The sequence below is a fragment of the Melospiza georgiana genome, chromosome 4 (genome assembly GCF_028018845.1).
Source record: "Melospiza georgiana isolate bMelGeo1 chromosome 4, bMelGeo1.pri, whole genome shotgun sequence".
NCBI classification, from domain to species: domain Eukaryota; kingdom Metazoa; phylum Chordata; class Aves; order Passeriformes; family Passerellidae; genus Melospiza; species Melospiza georgiana.
In genome coordinates, this window is record NC_080433.1 from 26,499,970 (window position 1) to 26,526,151 (window position 26,182).

Consider the following 26,182-nt stretch of genomic DNA (forward strand, 5'->3'; position numbering starts at 1 on the left):
ACAATCTACGTTACGCAGGATGGTTCCCAGAGCCAAAGTGGCACCAGTGCCAAGTCGGGCTGGTTTGATAGCACCAAGTGGCTCCTGCAATCTGCCATCCAGAAGCGGGGCAGCTTACTTTTGTTTCCCAGGGAAACGGGCCGAGGTTTGTGTGTGGGGGTCTATGGCTGGGAATGACAGGCTGGCTCCTGAAAAGCTACGATAGGCAGGATGGTGACCAGACCCATGGTGGAACCAGTGCCAACTTGGGCTGGTTTGATAGTACCAAGTGGATCCTGCAATCTGCCATCAAAATGTTGGCAGGCGAGTTTTGTTTTCCAGGATTAAAAACGCCGTTATTTGTGTTTGGGGGCCTGTGGCTGGGAGTGGCCGCCTGGCTAATTAGAATCCACGATACGCAGCATGGTTCCCAGATCCAAGGTGGCACCAGTCATAAGTCGGGCTAGTTTGATGGTGCAAAATGATTCCTGCAATCTGCCATCCAGAAGCGGGGCAGCTTACTTTTGTTTGCCAGGGAAACAAGCCGAGGTTTGTGTCTGGGGGCCTATGGCTGGGAGTGACCGGCTGGCTCCTGAAAAGCTACGATAGGCAGGATGGTGACCAGACCAATGGTGGCACCAGTGCCAAGTTGGGCTGATTTGATAGTACCAAGTGGCTCCTGCAATCTGCCATCAAAAAGTTGGCAGGCGAGTTTTGTTTTCCAGGGAAAAGCGCCGTTGTTTGTGTTTGGGGGCCTGTGGCTGCGAGTGGCCCCCTGGCGTCTTAGAATCCACAATACGCAGCATGGTTCCCAGTTCCAAGGTGGCACCAGTGCAAAGACGGGCTGGTTTGATAGTACCAAGTGGCTCCTGCAATCTGCCATCAAAAAGTTGGCAGGCGAGTTTTGTTTTCCAGGGAAAAGCGCCGTTGTTTGTGTTTGACGGCATGTGGCTGCAGTGGCCGGCTGGCTCCTTAGAATCCACGATACGCAGGATGGTTCCCAGACCCAAGGTGGCACCAGTGCCATGTCGGGCTGGTTTGATAGTACCAAGTGGTTCCTGCAATCTGCCATCCAGAAGCGGGGCAGCTTACTTTTGTTTGCCAGGGAAAAGGGCCGAGGTTTGTGTCTGGGGGTCTATGGCTGGGAGTGACCGGCTGGCTCCTGAAAAGCTACGATAGGCAGGATGGTGACCAGACCCAAGGTGGCACCAGTGCCAAGTTGGGCTGGTTTGATAGTACCAAGTGGCTCCTGCAATCTGCCATCAAATATTTGGCAGGCGAGTTTTATTTTCCCGGGAAAATCGCCATTGATTTTGTTTGGAGGCCTGTGGCTGGGAGTGGCCGCCGGTCGTCTCACAATCTACGTTACGCAGGATGGTTCCCAGAGCCAAAGTGGCACCAGTGCCAAGTCGGGCTGGTTTGATAGCACCAAGTGGCTCCTGCAATCTGCCATCCAGAAGCGGGGCAGCTTACTTTTGTTTCCCAGGGAAACGGGCCGAGGTTTGTGTGTGGGGGTCTATGGCTGGGAATGACAGGCTGGCTCCTGAAAAGCTACGATAGGCAGGATGGTGACCAGACCCATGGTGGAACCAGTGCCAACTTGGGCTGGTTTGATAGTACCAAGTGGATCCTGCAATCTGCCATCAAAATGTTGGCAGGCGAGTTTTGTTTTCCAGGATTAAAAACGCCGTTATTTGTGTTTGGGGGCCTGTGGCTGGGAGTGGCCGCCTGGCTAATTAGAATCCACGATACGCAGCATGGTTCCCAGATCCAAGGTGGCACCAGTCATAAGTCGGGCTAGTTTGATGGTGCAAAATGATTCCTGCAATCTGCCATCCAGAAGCGGGGTAGCTTATTTTGTTTGCCAGGGAAACAAGCCGAGGTTTGTGTCTGGGGGCCTATGGCTGGGAGTGACCGGCTGGCTCCTGAAAAGCTACGATAGGCAGGATGGTGACCAGACCCATGGTGGCACCAGTGCCAAGACGGGCTGGTTTGATAGTACCAAGTGGCTCCTGCAATCTGCCATCAAAAATTTGGCAGGCCAGTTTTGTTTTCCAGGGAAAAGGGCTGTTGTTTGTGTTTGGGGGCCTGTGGCTGGGAGTGGCCCCCTGGCATCTTAGAATCTACCTTACGCACCATGGTTCCCAGAGCCAAGGTGGCACCAGTGCCAAGACGGGCTGGTTTGATAGTACCAAGTGGCTCCTGCAATCTGCCATCAAAAAGTTGGCAGGCGAGTTTTGTTTTCCAGGGAAAAGCGCCGTTGTTTGTGTTTGGCGGCATGTGGCTGGGAGTGGCCAGCTGGCTCCTTAGAATCCATGATACGCAGCATGGTTCCCAGAGCCAAGGTGGCACCAGTGCCAAGTCGGGCTGGTTTGATGGTGCAAAGTGGCTCCTGCAATCTGCCATCCAGAAGCGGGGTAGCTTCCTTTTGTTTGCTAGGGAAACGGGCCAAGGTTTGTGTCTCGGGGCATATGGCTGGGAGTGACCGGCTGGCTCCTGAAAAGCTACGATAGGCAGGATGGTGACCAGACCCATGGTGGCACCAGTGCCAAGTTGGGCTGGTTTGATAGTACCAAGTGGCTCCTGCAATCTGCCATCAAAATATTGGCAGGCGAGTTTTGTTTTCCAGGGAAAAGCGCCGTTGTTTGTGTTTGGTGGCCTGTGGCTGGGAGTGGCCGGCTGGCTCCTTAGAATCCACGATACACAGCATGGTTCCCAGACCCAAGGTGGCACCACTGCCAAGTCAAGCTGGTTTGATACTACCAAGTGGTTCCTGCAATCTGCCATCCAGAAGCGGGGCACCTTACTTTTGTTTGCCAGGGAAACGGGCAGAGCTTTGTGTCTGGGGGCATATGGCTGGGAGTGACCGGCTGGCTCCTGAAAAGCTACGATAGGCAGGATGGTGACCAGACCCATGGTGGCACCAGTGCCAAGTTGGGCTGGTTTGATAGTACCAAGTGGCTCCTGCAATCTGCCATCAAAATGTTGGCAGGCGAGTTTTGTTTTCCAGGGAAAAGCGCCGTTGTTTGTGTTTGGGGGCCTGTGGCTGGGTGTGGCCGGTTGGCTCCTTAGAACCCACGATACGCAGCATTGTTCCCAGACCCAAGGTGGCACCAGTGCCAAGCTGGCCTGGTTTAATACTACCAAGTGGTTCCTGCAATCTGCCATCCAGAAGCGGGGCAGCTTACTTTTGTTTGCCAGTGAAACGGGCAGAGCTTTGTGTCTGGGGGCCTATGGCTGGGAGTGACCGGCTGGCTCCTGAAAAGCTACGATAGGCAGGATAGTGACCAGACCCATGGTGGCACCAGTGCCAAGTTGGGCTGACTTGATAGTACCAAGTGGCTACTGCAATCTGCCATCAAAAATTTGGCAGGCGAGTTTTGTTTTCCAGGGAAAAGCACCGTTGTTTGTGTTTGGGGGCCTGTGGCTGGGAGTGGCCCCATTGCGTCTTAGAATCATCGTTAAGCAGGATGGTTCCCAGACCCAAGGTGGCACCAGTGCCAAATCGGGCTGGTTTGATAGTACCAAGTGGCTCCTGCAATCTGCCATCCAGAAGCGGGGCAGCTTACTTTTGTTTGCCAGGGTAACGAGCCGAGGATTGTGTCTGGGGGTCTATGGCTGGGAGTGACTGGCTGGCTCCTGAAAAGCTACGATAGGCAGGATGGTTACCAGACCCATTGTGGCACCAGTGCCAAGTTGGGCTGGTTTGATAGTACCAAGTGGCTCCTGCAATCTACCATCAAAACGTTGGCAGGCCAGTTTTGTTTTCCAGGGAAAAGCGCCGTTGTTTGTGTTTGGCGACATGGGGCAGGGAGTGGCCAGCTGGCTCCTTAGAATCCACGATACACAGCATGGTTCCCAGAGCCAAGGTGGCACCAGTGCCAAGTCGGGCTGGTTTGATGGTGCAAAGTAGTTCCTGCAATCTGCCATCCAGAAGCGGGGTAGCTTACTTGTGTTTGCCAAGGAAACGGGCCGAGGTTTGTGTGTCGATGCCTATGGCTGGGAGTGACCGGCTGGCTCCTGAAAAGCTATGCTAGGCAGGATGGTGACCAGACCCATGGTGGCACCAGTGCCAAGTTGGGCTGATTTGATTGTACCAAGTGGCTCCTGCAATCTGCCATCAAATGTTGGCAGGCGAGTTTAGTTTTCCAGGGAAAAGCGCCGTTGTTTGTGTTTGGGGGCCTGTGGCTGGGAGTGGCCGGCTGGCTAATTAGAATCCACGATACGCAGGATGGTTCCCAGACCCAAGGAGGCACCAGTGCCAATTCGGTCTAGTTTGATGGTGCAAAGTGGCTCCTGCAATCTGCCATCCAGAAGCGGGGTAGCTTACTTTTGTTTGCAAGGGAAACGGGCCGAGGTTTGTGTCTGTGGGCCTAAGGCTGGGAGTGACCGCCTGGCTCCTGAAAAGCTACGATAGGCAGGATGGTTACCAGACCCATGGTGGCACCAGTGCCAAGTTGGGCTGGTTTGATAGTACCAAGTGGCTCCTGCAATCTGCCATCAAAAAGTTGGCAGGCGAGTTTTGTTTTCCAGGGAAAAGCGCCGTTGTTTGTGTTTGGCTGCATGTGGCTGGGAGTGGCCAGCTGGCTCCTTAGAATCCACGATACGCAGCATCGTTCCCAGAGCCAAGGTGGCACCAGTGCCAAGTCGGGCTGGTTTGATGGTGCAAAGTAGTTCCTGCAATCTGCCATCCAGAAGCGGGGTAGCTTACTTGTGTTTGCCAAGGAAACGTGCCGATGTTTGTATCTCGAGGCCTATGGCTGGGACTGACCGGCTGTCTCCTGAAAAGCTACGATAGGCAGGATGGTGACCAGACCCATGGTGGCACCAGTGCCAAGTTGGGCTGATTTGATAGTACCAAGTGGCTCCTGCAATCTGCTCACAAAAAGTTGGCAGGCGAGTTTAGTTTTCCAGGGAAAAGCGCCGTTGTTTGTGTTTGGGGTCCTGTGGCTGGGAGTGGCCGGCTGGCTAATTAGAATCCACAATACGCAGGATGGTTCCCAGACCAGAGGTGGCACCAGTGCCAAGTCGGGCTAGTTTGATGGTGCAAAGTGGCTCCTGCAATCTGCCATCCAGAAGCGCGGTAGCTTACTTTTGTTTGCCAGGGAAACGGGCCGAGCTTTGTGTCTGGCGGCCTATGGCTGGGAGTGACCGGCTGGCTCCTGAAAAGCTACGATAGGCAGGATGGTTACCAGACCCATGGTGGCACCAGTGCCAAGTTGGGCTGATTTGATAGTACCAAGTGGCTGCTGCAATCTGCCATCCAGAAGCAGGGCAGCTGAGTTTTGTTTGCCAGAGAAAAGGGCCGTGGTTTGTGTTTGAGGGCATATGGCGGAGATTGGCCGGCTGACCCCTGAAAATCCACAATAGGCAGGAGGGTTCCCAGAGCAAGGTGGCACAAGTGCCAAGTCGGGCTGGTTTGATAGTACTAAATAGCTCCTGCAATCTGCCATCCAGAAGCGGGGCAGCTTACTTTTGCTTCCCAGGGAAACGGGCAGAGTTTTGTGTCTGGGGTCCTGTGGCTGGCAGTGGCCCGCTGGCTAATTAGAATCCTCGATACGCAGGATGTTTTCCAGACCAGTGGTGGCACCAGTGCCAAGTCGGGCTGGTTTGATACTACCAAGTGGTTCCTGCAATCTGCCATCCAGAAGCGGGGCAGCTTACTTTTGTTTACCAGGGAAACGGGCCGTTGTTTGTGTTTGGGTGCCTGTGGCTGGGAGTGGCCGGCTGGCTCCTTAGAATGCACGATACGCAGGATGGTTCCCAGACCAGAGGTGGCACCAGTGCCAAGTCGTACTGGTTTGATACTACCAAGTGGTTCCTGCAATCTGCCATCCAGAATTGGGTCAGCTTACTTTTGTTTGCCAGGGAAACGAGCCGAGGTTTGTGTCTGGGGGCCTATGGCTGGGAGTGACCGGCTGGCTCCTGAAAAGCTACGATAGGCAGGATGGGGACCAGACCCATGGTGGCAGCAGTGCGAAGTTGGGCTGGTTTGATAGTAGCAAGTGGCTCCTGCAATCTGCCATCCTGAAGAGGGGTATCTTAATTTTTTTTCCAGGGAAAAGCGCCGTTGTTTGTGTTTGGGGGCCTGAGGCTGGGAGTAGCCGGCTGGCTAATTAGAATCCACGATACGCAGGATGGTTCCCAGACCAGAGGTGGCACCAGTGCCATGTCGGGCTAGTTTGATGGTGCAAAGTGGCTCCTGCAATCTGCCATCCAGAAGCGGGGTAGCTTACTTTTGTTTGCCAGGGAAACGGGCCGAGGTTTGTGGCTGGGGGCATATGGCTGGGAGTGACCGGCTGGCTCCTGAAAAGCTACGATAGGCAGGAGGTTTACCAGACCCATGGTGGCATCAGTGCCAAGTTAGGCTGGTTTGATAGTACCAAGTGGCTCCTGCAATCTGCCGTCAAAAATTTGGCAGGCGAGTTTTTTTTTCCAGGGAAAAGCGCCATTGATTTTGTTTGGGGGCCAGTGGCTGGGAGTGGGCGGCTGGCTCCATAGAATCCACGATACGCAGCATGGTTCCCAGACCCAAGGTGGCACCAGTGCCAAGTTGGGCTGGTTTGATAGTACCAAGTGGTTCCTGCAATCTGCCATCCAGAAGCGGGGCAGCTTACTTTTGTTTGCCAGGGAAACGGGCCGAGGTTTGTGTCTGGGGGCTATGGCTGGGAGTGACCGGCTGGCTCCTGAAAAGCTCCGATAGGCAGGATGGTGACCAGACCCATGGTGGCACCAGTGCCAAGTTGGGCTGGTTTGATTGTACCAAGTGGCTCCTGCAATCTACCATCAAAAAGTTGGCAGGCGAATTTTGTTTTCCAGGGAAAAGCGCCGTTGTTTGTGTTTGGGGCCTGTGGCTGGGAGTGGCCGGCTGGCTCCTTAGAATCCACAAAACGCAGGATGGTTCCCAGACCCAAGGTGGCACCAGTGCCAAGTCGGGCTGGTTTGATAGTGCAAAGTGGCTCCTGCAATCTGCCATCCAGAAGCGGGGTAGCCGATTTTTGTTTGCAAGAGAACAGGTCTTTGGTATTTTTTGGGGGCCTGTGGCTGGGAGTGGCCGGCTGGCTCCTTAGAATCCACGATACGCAGCATGGTTCCCAGAGCCAAGGTGGCACCAGTGCCAAGTCGGGCTGGTTTTGTAGTAGCAAGTGGCTCCTGCAATTTGCCATCCAGTAGAGGGGCAGTTGAGTTTTGTTTGCCAGAGGAAAGGGCCGTGGTTTTTGTTTGGGGGTACATGGCTGAGAGTGGCCGGCTGGCCCCTGAAAATCCACGATAGGCAGGATGGTTCCCAGATCCAAGGTGGAACCAGTGCCAAGTCGGGCTGGTTTTATGTTGCAAAGTGGCTCCTGCAATCTGCCATCAAAAAGTTGGCAGGCGAGTTTTGTTTTCCAGGGAAAAGCGCCGTTGTTTGTGTTTGACGGCATGTGGCTGCAGTGGCCGGCTGGCTCCTTAGAATCCACGATACGCAGGATGGTTCCCAGACCCAAGGTGGCACCAGTGCCATGTCGGGCTGGTTTGATAGTACCAAGTGGTTCCTGCAATCTGCCATCCAGAAGCGGGGCAGCTTACTTTTGTTTGCCAGGGAAAAGGGCCGAGGTTTGTGTCTGGGGGTCTATGGCTGGGAGTGACCGGCTGGCTCCTGAAAAGCTACGATAGGCAGGATGGTGACCAGACCCATGGTGGCACCAGTGCCAAGTTGGGCTGGTTTGATAGTACCAAGTGGCTCCTGCAATCTGCCATCAAATATTTGGCAGGCGAGTTTTATTTTCCCGGGAAAATCGCCATTGATTTTGTTTGGAGGCCTGTGGCTGGGAGTGGCCGCCGGTCGTCTCCCAATCTACGTTACGCAGGATGGTTCCCAGAGCCAAAGTGGCACCAGTGCCAAGTCGGGCTGGTTTGATAGCACCAAGTGGCTCCTGCAATCTGCCATCCAGAAGCGGGGCAGCTTACTTTTGTTTCCCAGGGAAACGGGCCGAGGTTTGTGTGTGGGGGTCTATGGCTGGGAATGACAGGCTGGCTCCTGAAAAGCTACGATAGGCAGGATGGTGACCAGACCCATGGTGGAACCAGTGCCAACTTGGGCTGGTTTGATAGTACCAAGTGGATCCTGCAATCTGCCATCAAAATGTTGGCAGGCGAGTTTTGTTTTCCAGGATTAAAAACGCCGTTATTTGTGTTTGGGGGCCTGTGGCTGGGAGTGGCCGCCTGGCTAATTAGAATCCACGATACGCAGCATGGTTCCCAGATCCAAGGTGGCACCAGTCATAAGTCGGGCTAGTTTGATGGTGCAAAATGATTCCTGCAATCTGCCATCCAGAAGCGGGGTAGCTTACTTTTGTTTGCCAGGGAAACAAGCCGAGGTTTGTGTCTGGGGGCCTATGGCTGGGAGTGACCGGCTGGCTCCTGAAAAGCTACGATAGGCAGGATGGTGACCAGACCCATGGTGGCACCAGTGCCAAGACGGGCTGGTTTGATAGTACCAAGTGGCTCCTGCAATCTGCCATCAAAAATTTGGCAGGCCAGTTTTGTTTTCCAGGGAAAAGGGCTGTTGTTTGTGTTTGGGGGCCTGTGGCTGGGAGTGGCCCCCTGGCATCTTAGAATCTACCTTACGCACCATGGTTCCCAGAGCCAAGGTGGCACCAGTGCCAAGACGGGCTGGTTTGATAGTACCAAGTGGCTCCTGCAATCTGCCATCAAAAAGTTGGCAGGCGAGTTTTGTTTTCCAGGGAAAAGCGCCGTTGTTTGTGTTTGGCGGCATGTGGCTGGGAGTGGCCAGCTGGCTCCTTAGAATCCATGATACGCAGCATGGTTCCCAGAGCCAAGGTGGCACCAGTGCCAAGTCGGGCTGGTTTGATGGTGCAAAGTGGCTCCTGCAATCTGCCATCCAGAAGCGGGGTAGCTTCCTTTTGTTTGCTAGGGAAACGGGCCAAGGTTTGTGTCTCGGGGCATATGGCTGGGAGTGACCGGCTGGCTCCTGAAAAGCTACGATAGGCAGGATGGTGACCAGACCCATGGTGGCACCAGTGCCAAGTTGGGCTGGTTTGATAGTACCAAGTGGCTCCTGCAATCTGCCATCAAAATATTGGCAGGCGAGTTTTGTTTTCCAGGGAAAAGCGCCGTTGTTTGTGTTTGGTGGCCTGTGGCTGGGAGTGGCCGGCTGGCTCCTTAGAATCCACGATACACAGCATGGTTCCCAGACCCAAGGTGGCACCACTGCCAAGTCAAGCTGGTTTGATACTACCAAGTGGTTCCTGCAATCTGCCATCCAGAAGCGGGGCACCTTACTTTTGTTTGCCAGGGAAACGGGCAGAGCTTTGTGTCTGGGGGCATATGGCTGGGAGTGACCGGCTGGCTCCTGAAAAGCTACGATAGGCAGGATGGTGACCAGACCCATGGTGGCACCAGTGCCAAGTTGGGCTGGTTTGATAGTACCAAGTGGCTCCTGCAATCTGCCATCAAAATGTTGGCAGGCGAGTTTTGTTTTCCAGGGAAAAGCGCCGTTGTTTGTGTTTGGGGGCCTGTGGCTGGGTGTGGCCGGTTGGCTCCTTAGAACCCACGATACGCAGCATTGTTCCCAGACCCAAGGTGGCACCAGTGCCAAGCTGGCCTGGTTTAATACTACCAAGTGGTTCCTGCAATCTGCCATCCAGAAGCGGGGCAGCTTACTTTTGTTTGCCAGTGAAACGGGCAGAGCTTTGTGTCTGGGGGCCTATGGCTGGGAGTGACCGGCTGGCTCCTGAAAAGCTACGATAGGCAGGATAGTGACCAGACCCATGGTGGCACCAGTGCCAAGTTGGGCTGACTTGATAGTACCAAGTGGCTACTGCAATCTGCCATCAAAAATTTGGCAGGCGAGTTTTGTTTTCCAGGGAAAAGCACCGTTGTTTGTGTTTGGGGGCCTGTGGCTGGGAGTGGCCCCATTGCGTCTTAGAATCATCGTTAAGCAGGATGGTTCCCAGACCCAAGGTGGCACCAGTGCCAAGTCGGGCTGGTTTGATAGTACCAAGTGGCTCCTGCAATCTGCCATCCAGAAGCGGGGCAGCTTACTTTTGTTTGCCAGGGTAACGAGCCGAGGATTGTGTCTGGGGGTCTATGGCTGGGAGTGACTGGCTGGCTCCTGAAAAGCTACGATAGGCAGGATGGTTACCAGACCCATTGTGGCACCAGTTACAAGTTGGGCTGGTTTGATAGTACCAAGTGGCTCCTGCAATCTACCATCAAAACGTTGGCAGGCCAGTTTTGTTTTCCAGGGAAAAGCGCCGTTGTTTGTGTTTGGCGACATGGGGCAGGGAGTGGCCAGCTGGCTCCTTAGAATCCACGATACGCAGCATGGTTCCCAGAGCCAAGGTGGCACCAGTGCCAAGTCGGGCTGGTTTGATGGTGCAAAGTAGTTCCTGCAATCTGCCATCCAGAAGCGGGGTAGCTTACTTGTGTTTGCCAAGGAAACGGGCCGAGGTTTGTGTGTCGATGCCTATGGCTGGGAGTGACCGGCTGGCTCCTGAAAAGCTATGCTAGGCAGGATGGTGACCAGACCCATGGTGGCACCAGTGCCAAGTTGGGCTGATTTGATTGTACCAAGTGGCTCCTGCAATCTGCCATCAAATGTTGGCAGGCGAGTTTAGTTTTCCAGGGAAAAGCGCCGTTGTTTGTGTTTGGGGGCCTGTGGCTGGGAGTGGCCGGCTGGCTAATTAGAATCCACGATACGCAGGATGGTTCCCAGACCCAAGGAGGCACCAGTGCCAATTCGGTCTAGTTTGATGGTGCAAAGTGGCTCCTGCAATCTGCCATCCAGAAGCGGGGTAGCTTACTTTTGTTTGCAAGGGAAACGGGCCGAGGTTTGTGTCTGTGGGCCTAAGGCTGGGAGTGACCGCCTGGCTCCTGAAAAGCTACGATAGGCAGGATGGTTACCAGACCCATGGTGGCACCAGTGCCAAGTTGGGCTGGTTTGATAGTACCAAGTGGCTCCTGCAATCTGCCATCAAAAAGTTGGCAGGCGAGTTTTGTTTTCCAGGGAAAAGCGCCGTTGTTTGTGTTTGGCTGCATGTGGCTGGGAGTGGCCAGCTGGCTCCTTAGAATCCACGATACGCAGCATCGTTCCCAGAGCCAAGGTGGCACCAGTGCCAAGTCGGGCTGGTTTGATGGTGCAAAGTAGTTCCTGCAATCTGCCATCCAGAAGCGGGGTAGCTTACTTGTGTTTGCCAAGGAAACGTGCCGATGTTTGTATCTCGAGGCCTATGGCTGGGACTGACCGGCTGTCTCCTGAAAAGCTACGATAGGCAGGATGGTGACCAGACCCATGGTGGCACCAGTGCCAAGTTGGGCTGATTTGATAGTACCAAGTGGCTCCTGCAATCTGCTCACAAAAAGTTGGCAGGCGAGTTTAGTTTTCCAGGGAAAAGCGCCGTTGTTTGTGTTTGGGGTCCTGTGGCTGGGAGTGGCCGGCTGGCTAATTAGAATCCACAATACGCAGGATGGTTCCCAGACCAGAGGTGGCACCAGTGCCAAGTCGGGCTAGTTTGATGGTGCAAAGTGGCTCCTGCAATCTGCCATCCAGAAGCGCGGTAGCTTACTTTTGTTTGCCAGGGAAACGGGCCGAGCTTTGTGTCTGGCGGCCTATGGCTGGGAGTGACCGGCTGGCTCCTGAAAAGCTACGATAGGCAGGATGGTTACCAGACCCATGGTGGCACCAGTGCCAAGTTGGGCTGATTTGATAGTACCAAGTGGCTGCTGCAATCTGCCATCCAGAAGCAGGGCAGCTGAGTTTTGTTTGCCAGAGAAAAGGGCCGTGGTTTGTGTTTGAGGGCATATGGCGGAGATTGGCCGGCTGACCCCTGAAAATCCACAATAGGCAGGAGGGTTCCCAGAGCAAGGTGGCACAAGTGCCAAGTCGGGCTGGTTTGATAGTACTAAATAGCTCCTGCAATCTGCCATCCAGAAGCGGGGCAGCTTACTTTTGCTTCCCAGGGAAACGGGCAGAGTTTTGTGTCTGGGGTCCTGTGGCTGGCAGTGGCCCGCTGGCTAATTAGAATCCTCGATACGCAGGATGTTTTCCAGACCAGTGGTGGCACCAGTGCCAAGTCGGGCTGGTTTGATACTACCAAGTGGTTCCTGCAATCTGCCATCCAGAAGCGGGGCAGCTTACTTTTGTTTACCAGGGAAACGGGCCGTTGTTTGTGTTTGGGTGCCTGTGGCTGGGAGTGGCCGGCTGGCTCCTTAGAATGCACGATACGCAGGATGGTTCCCAGAGCAGAGGTGGCACCAGTGCCAAGTCGTACTGGTTTGATACTACCAAGTGGTTCCTGCAATCTGCCATCCAGAATTGGGTCAGCTTACTTTTGTTTGCCAGGGAAACGAGCCGAGGTTTGTGTCTGGGGGCCTATGGCTGGGAGTGACCGGCTGGCTCCTGAAAAGCTACGATAGGCAGGATGGGGACCAGACCCATGGTGGCAGCAGTGCGAAGTTGGGCTGGTTTGATAGTAGCAAGTGGCTCCTGCAATCTGCCATCCTGAAGAGGGGTATCTTAATTTTTTTTCCAGGGAAAAGCGCCGTTGTTTGTGTTTGGGGGCCTGAGGCTGGGAGTAGCCGGCTGGCTAATTAGAATCCACGATACGCAGGATGGTTCCCAGACCAGAGGTGGCACCAGTGCCATGTCGGGCTAGTTTGATGGTGCAAAGTGGCTCCTGCAATCTGCCATCCAGAAGCGGGGTAGCTTACTTTTGTTTGCCAGGGAAACGGGCCGAGGTTTGTGGCTGGGGGCATATGGCTGGGAGTGACCGGCTGGCTCCTGAAAAGCTACGATAGGCAGGAGGTTTACCAGACCCATGGTGGCATCAGTGCCAAGTTAGGCTGGTTTGATAGTACCAAGTGGCTCCTGCAATCTGCCGTCAAAAATTTGGCAGGCGAGTTTTTTTTTCCAGGGAAAAGCGCCATTGATTTTGTTTGGGGGCCAGTGGCTGGGAGTGGCCGGCTGGCTCCATAGAATCCACGATACGCAGCATGGTTCCCAGACCCAAGGTGGCACCAGTGCCAAGTTGGGCTGGTTTGATAGTACCAAGTGGTTCCTGCAATCTGCCATCCAGAAGCGGGGCAGCTTACTTTTGTTTGCCAGGGAAACGGGCCGAGGTTTGTGTCTGGGGGCTATGGCTGGGAGTGACCGGCTGGCTCCTGAAAAGCTCCGATAGGCAGGATGGTGACCAGACCCATGGTGGCACCAGTGCCAAGTTGGGCTGGTTTGATAGTACCAAGTGGCTCCTGCAATCTGCCATCAAAAAGTTGGCAGGCGAATTTTGTTTTCCAGGGAAAAGCGCCGTTGTTTGTGTTTGGGGGCCTGTGGCTGGGAGTGGCCGGCTGGCTCCTTAGAATCCACAAAACGCAGGATGGTTCCCAGACCCAAGGTGGCACCAGTGCCAAGTCGGGCTGGTTTGATGGTGCAAAGTGGCTCCTGCAATCTGCCATCCAGAAGCGGGGCAGCCGATTTTTGTTTGCAAGAGAACAGGTCTTTGGTATTTTTTGGGGGCCTGTGGCTGGGAGTGGCCGGCTGGCTCCTTAGAATCCACGATACGCAGCATGGTTCCCAGAGCCAAGGTGGCACCAGTGCCAAGTCGGGCTGGTTTTGTAGTAGCAAGTGGCTCCTGCAATTTGCCATCCAGTAGAGGGGCAGTTGAGTTTTGTTTGCCAGAGGAAAGGGCCGTGGTTTTTGTTTGGGGGTACATGGCTGAGAGTGGCCGGCTGGCCCCTGAAAATCCACGATAGGCAGGATGGTTCCCAGATCCAAGGTGGAACCAGTGCCAAGTCGGGCTGGTTTTATGTTGCAAAGTGGCTCCTGCAATCTGCCATCAAAATGTTGGCAGGCGAGTTTTGTTTTCCAGGGAAAAGCGCCGTTGTTTGTGTTTGGGGGTCTGTGGCTGGGAGTGGCCAGCTGGCTCCTTAGAATCCACGATACGCAGGATGGTTCCCAGACCAAGGTGGCACCAGTGCCAACTCGGGCTGGTTTGATGGTGCAAAGTGGCTCCTGCAATCTGCCATCCAGAAGCGGGGCAGCTTACTTTTGTTTGCCAGGGAAACGGTCCGAGATTTTTGTCTGGGAGCCTATGGCTGGGAGTGACCGGCTGGCTCCTGAAAAGCTACGATAGGCAGGATGGTGACCAGACCCATGGTGGCACCAGTGCCAAGACGGGCTGGTTTGATAGTACCAAGTGGCTCCTGCAATCTTCGATCAAAAATTTGGCAGGCCAGTTTTGTTTTCCAGGGAAAAGCGCCGTTGTTTCTGTTTAGGGGCCTGGGGCTGGGAGTGGCCGGCTGGCTAATTAGAATCCACGATACGCAGCATGGTTCCTAGACCTGAGGTGGCACCAGTGCCAAGTCGGGCTAGTTTGATGGTGCAAAGTGGCTCCTGCAATCTGCCATCCAGAAGCGGGGCAGCTGACTTTTGTTTGCCAGGGAAACGGGCCGAGGTTTGTGTCTGGGGGCCTATGGCTGGGAGTGACCGGCTGGCTCCTGAAAAGCTACGATAGGCAGGATGGTGACCAGACCAATGGTGGCACCAGTGCCAAGTTGGGCTGATTTGATAGTACCAAGTGGCTCCTGCAATCTGCCATAAAAAAGTTGGCAGGCGAGTTTTGTTTTCCAGGGAATAGCGCCGTTGTTTGTGTTTGGGGGCCTGTGGCTGCGAGTGGCCCCCTGGCGTCTTAGAATCTACGTTACGCAGCATGGTTCCCAGTTCCAAGGTGGCACCAGTGCAAAGACGGGCTGGTTTGATAGTACCAAGTGGCTCCTGCAATCTGCCATCAAAAAGTTGGCAGGCGAGTTTTGTTTTCCAGGGAAAAGCGCCGTTGTTTGTGTTTGACGGCATGTGGCTGCAGTGGCAGGCTGGCTCCTTAGAATCCACGATACGCAGGATGGTTCCCAGACCCAAGGTGGCACCAGTGCCATGTCGGGCTGGTTTGATAGTACCAAGTGGTTCCTGCAATCTGCCATCCAGAAGCGGGGCAGCTTACTTTTGTTTGCCAGGGAAAAGGGCCGAGGTTTGTGTCTGGGGGTCTATGGCTGGGAGTGACCGGCTGGCTCCTGAAAAGCTACGATAGGCAGGATGGTGACCAGACCCATGGTGGCACCAGTGCCAAGTTGGGCTGGTTTGATAGTACCAAGTGGCTCCTGCAATCTGCCATCAAATATTTGGCAGGCGAGTTTTATTTTCCCGGGAAAATCGCCATTGATTTTGTTTGGAGGCCTGTGGCTGGGAGTGGCCGCCGGTCGTCTCACAATCTACGTTACGCAGGATGGTTCCCAGAGCCAAAGTGGCACCAGTGCCAAGTCGGGCTGGTTTGATAGCACCAAGTGGCTCCTGCAATCTGCCATCCAGAAGCGGGGCAGCTTACTTTTGTTTCCCAGGGAAACGGGCCGAGGTTTGTGTGTGGGGGTCTATGGCTGGGAATGACAGGCTGGCTCCTGAAAAGCTACGATAGGCAGGATGGTGACCAGACCCATGGTGGAACCAGTGCCAACTTGGGCTGGTTTGATAGTACCAAGTGGATCCTGCAATCTGCCATCAAAATGTTGGCAGGCGAGTTTTGTTTTCCAGGATTAAAAACGCCGTTATTTGTGTTTGGGGGCCTGTGGCTGGGAGTGGCCGCCTGGCTAATTAGAATCCACGATACGCAGCATGGTTCCCAGAGCCAAGGTGGCACCAGTGCCAAGTCGGGCTGGTTTGATGGTGCAAAGTGGCTCCTGCAATCTGCCATCCAGAAGCGGGGTAGCTTCCTTTTGTTTGCTAGGGAAACGGGCCAAGGTTTGTGTCTCGGGGCATATGGCTGGGAGTGACCGGCTGGCTCCTGAAAAGCTACGATAGGCAGGATGGTGACCAGACCCATGGTGGCACCAGTGCCAAGACGGGCTGGTTTGATAGTACCAAGTGGCTCCTGCAATCTGCCATCAAAAATTTGGCAGGCCAGTTTTGTTTTCCAGGGAAAAGCGCTGTTGTTTGTGTTTGGGGGCCTGTGGCTGGGAGTGGCCCCCTGGCATCTTAGAATCTACCTTACGCACCATGGTTCCCAGAGCCAAGGTGGCACCAGTGCCAAGACGGGCTGGTTTGATAGTACCAAGTGGCTCCTGCAATCTGCCATCAAAAAGTTGGCAGGCGAGTTTTGTTTTCCAGGGAAAAGCGCCGTTGTTTGTGTTTGGCGGCATGTGGCTGGGAGTGGCCAGCTGGCTCCTTAGAATCCATGATACGCAGCATGGTTCCCAGAGCCAAGGTGGCACCAGTGCCAAGTCGGGCTGGTTTGATGGTGCAAAGTGGCTCCTGCAATCTGCCATCCAGAAGCGGGGTAGCTTCCTTTTGTTTGCTAGGGAAACGGGCCGAGGTTTGTGTCTCGGGGCATATGGCTGGGAGTGACCGGCTGTCTCCTGAGAAGCTACGATAGGCAGGATGGTGACCAGACCCATGGTGGCACCAGTGCCAAGTTGGGCTGGTTTGATAGTACCAAGTGGCTCCTGCAATCTGCCATCAAAATGTTGGCAGGCGAGTTTTGTTTTCCAGGGAAAAGCACCGTTGTTTGTGTTTGGTGGCCTGTGGCTGGGAGTGGCCGGCTGGCTCCTTAGAATCCACGATACACAGCATGGTTCCCAGACCCAAGGTGGCACCACTGCCAAGTCAAGCTGGTTTGATACTACCAAGTGGTTCCTGCAATCTGCCATCCAGAAGCGGGGCAGCTTACTTTTGTTCGCCAGGGAAACGGGCAGAGCTTTGTGTCTGGGGGCCTATGGCAGGGAGTGACCGGCTGGCTCCTGAAAAGCTACGATAGGCAGGATGGTGACCAGACCCATGGTGGCACCAGTGCCAAGACGGGCTGGTTTGATAGTACCAAGTGGCTCCTGCAATCTGCCATCAAAAATTTGGCAGGCCAGTTTTGTTTTCCAGGGAAAAGCGCTGTTGTTTGTGTTTGGGGGCCTGTGGCTGGGAGTGGCCCCCTGGCATCTTAGAATCTACCTTACGCACCATGGTTCCCAGAGCCAAGGTGGCACCAGTGCCAAGACGGGCTGGTTTGATAGTACCAAGTGGCTCCTGCAATCTGCCATCAAAAAGTTGGCAGGCGAGTTTTGTTTTCCAGGGAAAAGCGCCGTTGTTTGTGTTTGGCGGCATGTGGCTGGGAGTGGCCAGCTGGCTCCTTAGAATCCATGATACGCAGCATGGTTCCCAGAGCCAAGGTGGCACCAGTGCCAAGTCGGGCTGGTTTGATGGTGCAAAGTGGCTCCTGCAATCTGCCATCCAGAAGCGGGGTAGCTTCCTTTTGTTTGCTAGGGAAACGGGCCAAGGTTTGTGTCTCGGGGCATATGGCTGGGAGTGACCGGCTGGCTCCTGAAAAGCTACGATAGCCAGGATGGTGACCAGACCCATGGTGGCACCAGAGCCAAGTCGGGCTGGTTTGATAGTACCAAGTGGCTCCTGCAATCTGCCATCAAAATGTTGGCAGGCGAGTTTTGTTTTCCAGGGAAAAGCGCCGTTGTTTGTGTTTGGTGGCCTGTGGCTGGGAGTGGCCGGCTGGCTCCTTAGAATCCACGATACACAGCATGGTTCCCAGACCCAAGGTGGCACCACTGCCAAGTCAAGCTGGTTTGATACTACCAAGTGGTTCCTGCAATCTGCCATCCAGAAGCGGGGCAGCTTACTTTTGTTTGCCAGGGAAACGGGCAGAGCTTTGTGTCTGGGGGCCTATGGCTGGGAGTGACCGGCTGGCTCCTGAAAAGCTACGATAGGCAGGATGGTGACCAGACCCATGGTGGCACCAGTGCCAAGTTGGGCTGATTCGATAGTACCAAGTGGCTCCTGCAATCTGCCATCAAAATGTTGGCAGGCCAGTTTTGTTTTCCAGGGAAAAGCGCCGTTGTTTGTGTTTGGGGGCCTGTGGCTGGGTGTGGCCGGCTGGCTCCTCAGAACCCACGATACGCAGCATTGTTCCCAGACCCAAGGTGGCACCAGTGCCAAGTTGGCCTGGTTTAATACTACCAAGTGGTTCCTGCAATCTGCCATCCAGAAGCGGGGCAGCTTACTTTTGTTTGCCAGTGAAACGGGCAGAGCTTTGTGTCTGGGGGCCTATGGCTGGGAGTGACCGGCTGGCTCCTGAAAAGCTACGATAGGCAGGATAGTGACCAGACCCATGGTGGCACCAGTGCCAAGTTGGGCTGACTTGATAGTACCAAGTGGCTACTGCAATCTGCCATCAAAAATTTGGCAGGCGAGTTTTGTTTTCCAGGGAAAAGCACCGTTGTTTGTGTTTGGGGGCCTGTGGCTGGGAGTGGCCCCATTGTGTCTTAGAATCATCGTTAAGCAGGATGGTTCCCAGACCCAAGGTGGCACCAGTGCCAAGTCGGGCTGGTTTGATAGTACCAAGTGGCTCCTGCAATCTGCCATCCAGAAGCGGGGCAGCTTACTTTTGTTTGCCAGGGTAACGAGCCGAGGATTGTGTCTGGGGGTCTATGGCTGGGAGTGACTGGCTGGCTCCTGAAAAGCTACGATAGGCAGGATGGTTACCAGACCCATTGTGGCACCAGTGCCAAGTTGGGCTGGTTTGATAGTACCAAGTGGCTCCTGCAATCTACCATCAAAACGTTGGCAGGCCAGTTTTGTTTTCCAGGGAAAAGCGCCGTTGTTTGTGTTTGGCGACATGGGGCAGGGAGTGGCCAGCTGGCTCCTTAGAATCCACGATACGCAGCATGGTTCCCAGAGCCAAGGTGGCACCAGTGCCAAGTCGGGCTGGTTTGATGGTGCAAAGTAGTTCCTGCAATCTGCCATCCAGAAGCGGGGTAGCTTACTTGTGTTTGCCAAGGAAACGGGCCGAGGTTTGTGTGTCGATGCCTATGGCTGGGAGTGACCGGCTGGCTCCTGAAAAGCTATGCTAGGCAGGATGGTGACCAGACCCATGGTGGCACCAGTGCCAAGTTGGGCTGATTTGATTGTACCAAGTGGCTCCTGCAATCTGCCATCAAATGTTGGCAGGCGAGTTTTATTTTCCAGGGAAAAGCGCCGTTGTTTGTGTTTGGGGGCCTGTGGCTGGGAGTGGCCGGCTGGCTAATTAGAATCCACGATACGCAGGATGGTTCCCAGACCCAAGGAGGCACCAGTGCCAATTCGGTCTAGTTTGATGGTGCAAAGTGGCTCCTGCAATCTGCCATCCAGAAGCGAAGTAGCTTACTTTTGTTTGCAAGGGAAACGGGCCGAGGTTTGTGTCTGTGGGCCTAAGGCTGGGAGTGACCGCCTGGCTCCTGAAAAGCTACGATAGGCAGGATGGTTACCAGACCCATGGTGGCACCAGTGCCAAGTTGGGCTGGTTTGATAGTACCAAGTGGCTCCTGCAATCTGCCATCAAAAACTTGGCAGACGAGTTTTGTTTTCCAGGGAAAAGCGCCGTTGTTTGTGTTTGGCGGCATGTGGCTGGGAGTGGCCGGCTGGCTCCTTAGAATCCACGATACGCAGCATCGTTCCCAGAGCCAAGGTGGCACCAGTGCCAAGTCGGGCTGGTTTGATGGTGCAAAGTAGTTCCTGCAATCTGCCATCCAGAAGCGGGGTAGCTTACTTGTGTTTGCCAAGGAAACGTGCCGATGTTTGTATCTCGAGGCCTATGGCTGGGACTGACCGGCTGGCTCCTGAAAAGCTACGATAGGCAGGATGGTGACCAGACCCATGGTGGCACCAGTGCCAAGTTGGGCTGATTTGATAGTACCAAGTGGCTCCTGCAATCTGCTCACAAAAAGTTGGCAGGCGAGTTTAGTTTTCCAGGGAAAAGCGCCGTTGTTTGTGTTTGGGGTCCTGTGGCTGGGAGTGGCCGGCTGGCTAATTAGAATCCACGATACGCAGGATGGTTCCCAGACCAGAGGTGGCACCAGTGCCAAGTCGGGCTAGTTTGATGGTGCAAAGTGGCTCCTGCAATCTGCCATCCAGAAGCGCGGTAGCTTACTTTTGTTTGCCAGGGAAACGGGCCGAGCTTTGTGTCTGGCGGCCTATGGCTGGGAGTGACCGGCTGGCTCCTGAAAAGCTACGATAGGCAGGATGGTTACCAGACCCATGGTGGCACCAGTGCCAAGTTGGGCTGATTTGATAGTACCAAGTGGCTCCTGCAATCTGCCATCCAGAAGCAGGGCAGCTGAGTTTTGTTTGCCAGAGAAAAGGGCCGTGGTTTGTGTTTGAGGGCATATGGCGGAGATTGGCCGGCTGACCCCTGAAAATCCACAATAGGCAGGAGGGTTCCCAGAGCAAGGTGGCACAAGTGCCAAGTCGGGCTGGTTTGATAGTACTAAATAGCTCCTGCAATCTGCCATCCAGAAGCGGGGCAGCTTACTTTTGCTTGCCAGGGAAACGGGCAGAGTTTTGTGTCTGGGGTCCTGTGGCTGGGAGTGGCCCGCTGGCTAATTAGAATCCACGATACGCAGGATGTTTTCCAGACCAGTGGTGGCACCAGTGCCAAGTCGGGCTGGTTTGATAGTACCAAGTGGCTCCTGCAATCTGCCATCAAAAAGTTGGCAGGCGAGTTTTGTTTTCCAGGGAAAAGCGACGTTGTTTGTGTTTGGGGGCCTGTGGCTAAGAGTGGCCGGCTGGATCCTTAGAATCCACGATACGCAGGATGGTTCCCAGACAAGAGGTGGCACCAGTGACAAGTTGGGCTGGTTTGATACTACCAAGTGTTTCCTGCAATCTGCCATCCAGAATTGGGTCAGCTTACTTTTGTTTGCCAGGGAAACGGGCCGAGGTTTGTGTCTGGGGGCCTATGGCTGGGAGTGACCGGCTGGCTCCTGAAAAGCTACGATAGGCAGGATGGTGACCAGACCCATGGTGGCAGCAGTGCGAAGTTGGGCTGGTTTGATAGTAGCAAGTGGCTCCTGCAATCTGCCATCCTGAAGAGGGGTATCTTAATTTTTTTTCCAGGGAAAAGCGCCTTTGTTTGTGTTTGGGGGCCTGAGGCTGGGAGTAGCCGGCTGGCTAATTAGAATCCACGATACGCAGGATGGTTCCCAGACCAGAGGTGGCACCAGTGCCATGTCGGGCTAGTTTGATGGTGCAAAGTGGCTCCTGCAATCTGCCATCCAGAAGCGGGGTAGCTTACTTTTGTTTGCCAGGGAAACGGGCCGAGGTTTGTGGCTGGGGGCATATGGCTGGGAGTGACCGGCTGGCTCCTGAAAAGCTACGATAGGCAGGATGATGACCAGACCCATGGTGGCAGCAGTGCCAAGTTGGGCTGGTTTGATAGTACCAAGTGGCTCCTGCAATCTGCCGTCAAAAATTTGGCAGGCGAGTTTTGTTTTCCAGGGAAAAGCGCCATTGATTTTGTTTGGGGGCCAGTGGCTGGGAGTGGCCGGCTGGCTCCATTGAATCCACGATACGCAGCATGGTTCCCAGACCCAAGGTGGCACCAGTGCCAAGTTGGGCTGGTTTGATAGTACCAAGTGCGTCCTGCAATCTGCCATCCAGAAGCGCGGTAGCTTACTTTTGTTTGCCAGGGAAACGGGCCGAGGTTTGTGTCTGGGGGCTATGGCTGGGAGTGACCGGCTGGCTCCTGAAAAGCTACGATAGGCAGGATGGTGACCAGACCCATGGTGGCACCAGTGCCAAGTTGGGCTGGTTTAATAGTACCAAGTGGCTCCTGCAATCTGCCATCAAAAAGTTGGCAGGCGAATTTTGTTTTCCAGGGAAAAGCGCCGTTGTTTGTGTTTGGGGGCCTGTGGCTGGGAGTGGCCGGCTGGCTCCTTAGAATCCACAAAACGCAGGATGGTTCCCAGACCCAAGGTGGCACCAGTGCCAAGTCGGGCTGGTTTGATGGTGCAAAGTGGCTCCTGCAATCTGCCATCCAGAAGCGGGGCAGCCGATTTTTGTTTGCAAGAGAAAAGGTCTTTGGTATATTTTGGGGGCCTGTGGCTGGGAGTGGCCGGCTGGCTCCTTAGAATCCACGATACGCAGCATGGTTCCCAGAGCCAAGGTGGCACCAGTGCCGAGTCGGGCTGGTTTTGTAGTAGCAAGTGGCTCCTGCAATTTGCCATCCAGTAGAAGGGCAGTTGAGTTTTGTTTGCCAGAGGAAAGGACCGTGGTTTTTGTTTGGGGGTACATGGCTGAGAGTGGCCGGCTGGCCCCTGAAAATCCACGATAGGCAGGATGGTTCCCAGATCCAAGGTGGAACCAGTGCCAAGTCGGGCTGGTTTTATGTTGCAAAGTGGCTCCTGCAATCTGCCATCAAAAAGTTAGCAGGCGAGTTTTGTTTTCCAGGGAAAAGCGCCGTTGTTTGTGTTTGGGGGCCTGTGGCTGGGAGTGGCCAGCTGGCTCCTTAGAATCCACGATACGCAGGATGGTTCCCAGAGCCAAGGTGGCACCAGTGCCAAGTCGGGCTGGTTTGATGGTGCAAAGTGGCTCCTGCAATCTGCCATCCAGAAGCGGGGCAGCTTACTTTTGTTTGCCAGGGAAACGGTCCGAGATTTTTGTCTGGGAGCCTATGGCTGGGAGTGACTGGCTGGCTCCTGAAAAGCTACGATAGGCAGGATGGTGACCAGACCCATGGTGGCACCAGTGCCAAGACGGGCTGGTTTGATAGTACCAAGTGGCTCCTGCAATCTTCGATCAAAAATTTGGCAGGCCAGTTTTGTTTTCCAGGGAAAAGCGCCGTTGTTTCTGTTTAGGGGCCTGGGGCTGGGAGTGGCCGGCTGGCTAATTAGAATCCACGATACGCAGCATGGTTCCTAGACCTGAGGTGGCACCAGTGCCAAGACGGGCTGGTTTGATGGTGCAAAGTGGCTCCTGCAATCTGCCATCCAGAAGCGGGGCAGCTGACTTTTTTTTGCCAGGGAAACGGGCCGAGGTTTGTGTCTGGGGGCCTATGGCTGGGAGTGACCGGCTGGCTCCTGAAAAGCTACGATAGGCAGGATGGTGACCAGACCAATGGTGGCACCAGTGCCAAGTTGGGCTGATTTGATAGTACCAAGTGGCTCCTGCAATTTGCCATAAAAAAGTTGGCAGGCGAGTTTTGTTTTCCAGGGAAAAGCGCCGTTGATTGTGTTTGGGGGCCTGTGGCTGCGAGTGGCCCCCTGGCGTATTAGAATCTACGTTACGCAGCATGGTTCCCAGTTCCAAGGTGGCACCAGTGCAAAGAAGGGCTGGTTTGATAGTACCAAGTGGCTCCTGCAATCTGCCATCAAAATGTTGTCAGGCGAGTTTTGTTTTCTAGGGAAAAGCGCCGTTGTTTGTGTTTGACGGCATGTGGCTGCAGTGGCCGGGTGGCTGCTTAGAATCCACGATACGCAGGATGGTTCCCAGACCCAAGGTGGCACCAGTGCCATGTCGGGCTGGTTTGATAGTACCAAGTGGTTCCTGCAATCTGCCATCCAGAAGCGGGGCAGCTTACTTTTGTTTGCCAGGGAAAAGGGCCGAGGTTTGTGTCTGGGGGTCTATGGCTGGGAGTGACCGGCTGGCTCCTGAAAAGCTCCGATAGGCAGGATTGTGACCAGACCCATGGTGGCACCAGTGCCAAGTTGGGCTGGTTTGATAGTACCAAGTGGCTCCTGCAATCTGCCATCAAATATTTGGCAGGCGAGTTTTATTTTCCCGGGAAAATCGCCATTGATTTTGTTTGGAGGCCTGTGGCTGGGAGTGGCCGCCGGTCGTCTCACAATCTACGTTACGCAGGATGGTTCCCAGAGCCAAAGTGGCACCAGTGCCAAGTCGGGCTGGTTTGATAGCACCAAGTGGCTCCTGCAATCTGCCATCCAGAAGCGGGGCAGCTTACTTTTGTTTCCCAGGGAAACGGGCCGAGGTTTGTGTGTGGGGGTCTATGGCTGGGACTGACCGGCTGGCTCCTGAAAAGCTACGATAGGCAGGATGGTGACCAGACCCATGGTGGAACCAGTGCCAACTTGGGCTGGTTTGATAGTACCAAGTGGATCCTGCAATCTGCCATCAAAATGTTGGCAGGCGAGTTTTGTTTTCCAGGATTAAAAACGCCGTTATTTGTGTTTGGGGGCCTGTGGCTGGGAGTGGCCGCCTGGCTAATTAGAATCCACGATACGCAGCATGGTTCCCAGATCCAAGGTGGCACCAGTCATAAGTCGGGCTAGTTTGATGGTGCAAAATGATTCCTGCAATCTGCCATCCAGAAGCGGGGTAGCTTACTTGTGTTTGCCAGGGAAACAAGCCGAGGTTTGTGTCTGGGGGCCTATGGCTGGGAGTGACCGGCTGGCTCCTGAAAAGCTACGATAGGCAGGATGGTGACCAGACCCATGGTGGCACCAGTGCCAAGACGGGCTGGTTTGATAGTACCAAGTGGCTCCTGCAATCTGCCATCAAAAATTTGGCAGGCCAGTTTTGTTTTCCAGGGAAAAGCGCTGTTGTTTGTGTTTGGGGGCCTGTGGCTGGGAGTGGCCCCCTGGCATCTTAGAATCTACCTTACGCACCATGGTTCCCAGAGCCAAGGTGGCACCAGTGCCAAGACGGGCTGGTTTGATAGTACCAAGTGGCTCCTGCAATCTGCCATCAAAAAGTTGGCAGGCGAGTTTTGTTTTCCAGGGAAAAGCGCCGTTGTTTGTGTTTGGCGGCATGTGGCTGGGAGTGGCCAGCTGGCTCCTTAGAATCCATGATACGCAGCATGGTTCCCAGAGCCAAGGTGGCACCAGTGCCAAGTCGGGCTGGTTTGATGGTGCAAAGTGGCTCCTGCAATCTGCCATCCAGAAGCGGGGTAGCTTCCTTTTGTTTGCTAGGGAAACGGGCCGAGGTTTGTGTCTCGGGGCATATGGCTGGGAGTGACCGGCTGTCTCCTGAGAAGCTACGATAGCCAGGATGGTGACCAGACCCATGGTGGCACCAGTGCCAAGTTGGGCTGGTTTGATAGTACCAAGTGGCTCCTGCAATCTGCCATCAAAATGTTGGCAGGCGAGTTTTGTTTTCCAGGGAAAAGCACCGTTGTTTGTGTTTGGTGGCCTGTGGCTGGGAGTGGCCGGCTGGCTCCTTAGAATCCACGATACACAGCATGGTTCCCAGACCCAAGGTGGCACCACTGCCAAGTCAAGCTGGTTTGATACTACCAAGTGGTTCCTGCAATCTGCCATCCAGAAGCGGGGCAGCTTACTTTTGTTCGCCAGGGAAACGGGCAGAGCTTTGTGTCTGGGGGCCTATGGCAGGGAGTGACCGGCTGGCTCCTGAAAAGCTACGATAGGCAGGATGGTGACCAGACCCATGGTGGCACCAGTGCCAAGACGGGCTGGTTTGATAGTACCAAGTGGCTCCTGCAATCTGCCATCAAAAATTTGGCAGGCCAGTTTTGTTTTCCAGGGAAAAGCGCTGTTGTTTGTGTTTGGGGGCCTGTGGCTGGGAGTGGCCCCCTGGCATCTTAGAATCTACCTTACGCACCATGGTTCCCAGAGCCAAGGTGGCACCAGTGCCAAGTCGGGCTGGTTTGATGGTGCAAAGTGGCTCCTGCAATCTGCCATCCAGAAGCGGGGTAGCTTCCTTTTGTTTGCTAGGGAAACGGGCCAAGGTTTGTGTCTCGGGGCATATGGCTGGGAGTGACCGGCTGGCTCCTGAAAAGCTACGATAGCCAGGATGGTGACCAGACCCATGGTGGCACCAGAGCCAAGTCGGGCTGGTTTGATAGTACCAAGTGGCTCCTGCAATCTGCCATCAAAATGTTGGCAGGCGAGTTTTGTTTTCCAGGGAAAAGCGCCGTTGTTTGTGTTTGGTGGCCTGTGGCTGGGAGTGGCCGGCTGGCTCCTTAGAATCCACGATACACAGCATGGTTCCCAGACCCAAGGTGGCACCACTGCCAAGTCAAGCTGGTTTGATACTACCAAGTGGTTCCTGCAATCTGCCATCCAGAAGCGGGGCAGCTTACTTTTGTTTGCCAGGGAAACGGGCAGAGCTTTGTGTCTGGGGGCCTATGGCTGGGAGTGACCGGCTGGCTCCTGAAAAGCTACGATAGGCAGGATGGTGACCAGACCCATGGTGGCACCAGTGCCAAGTTGGGCTGATTTGATAGTACCAAGTGGCTCCTGCAATCTGCCATCAAAATGTTGGCAGGCCAGTTTTGTTTTCCAGGGAAAAGCGCCGTTGTTTGTGTTTGGGGGCCTGTGGCTGGGTGTGGCCGGCTGGCTCCTTAGAACCCACGATACGCAGCATTGTTCCCAGACCCAAGGTGGCACCAGTGCCAAGTTGGCCTGGTTTAATACTACCAAGTGGTTCCTGCAA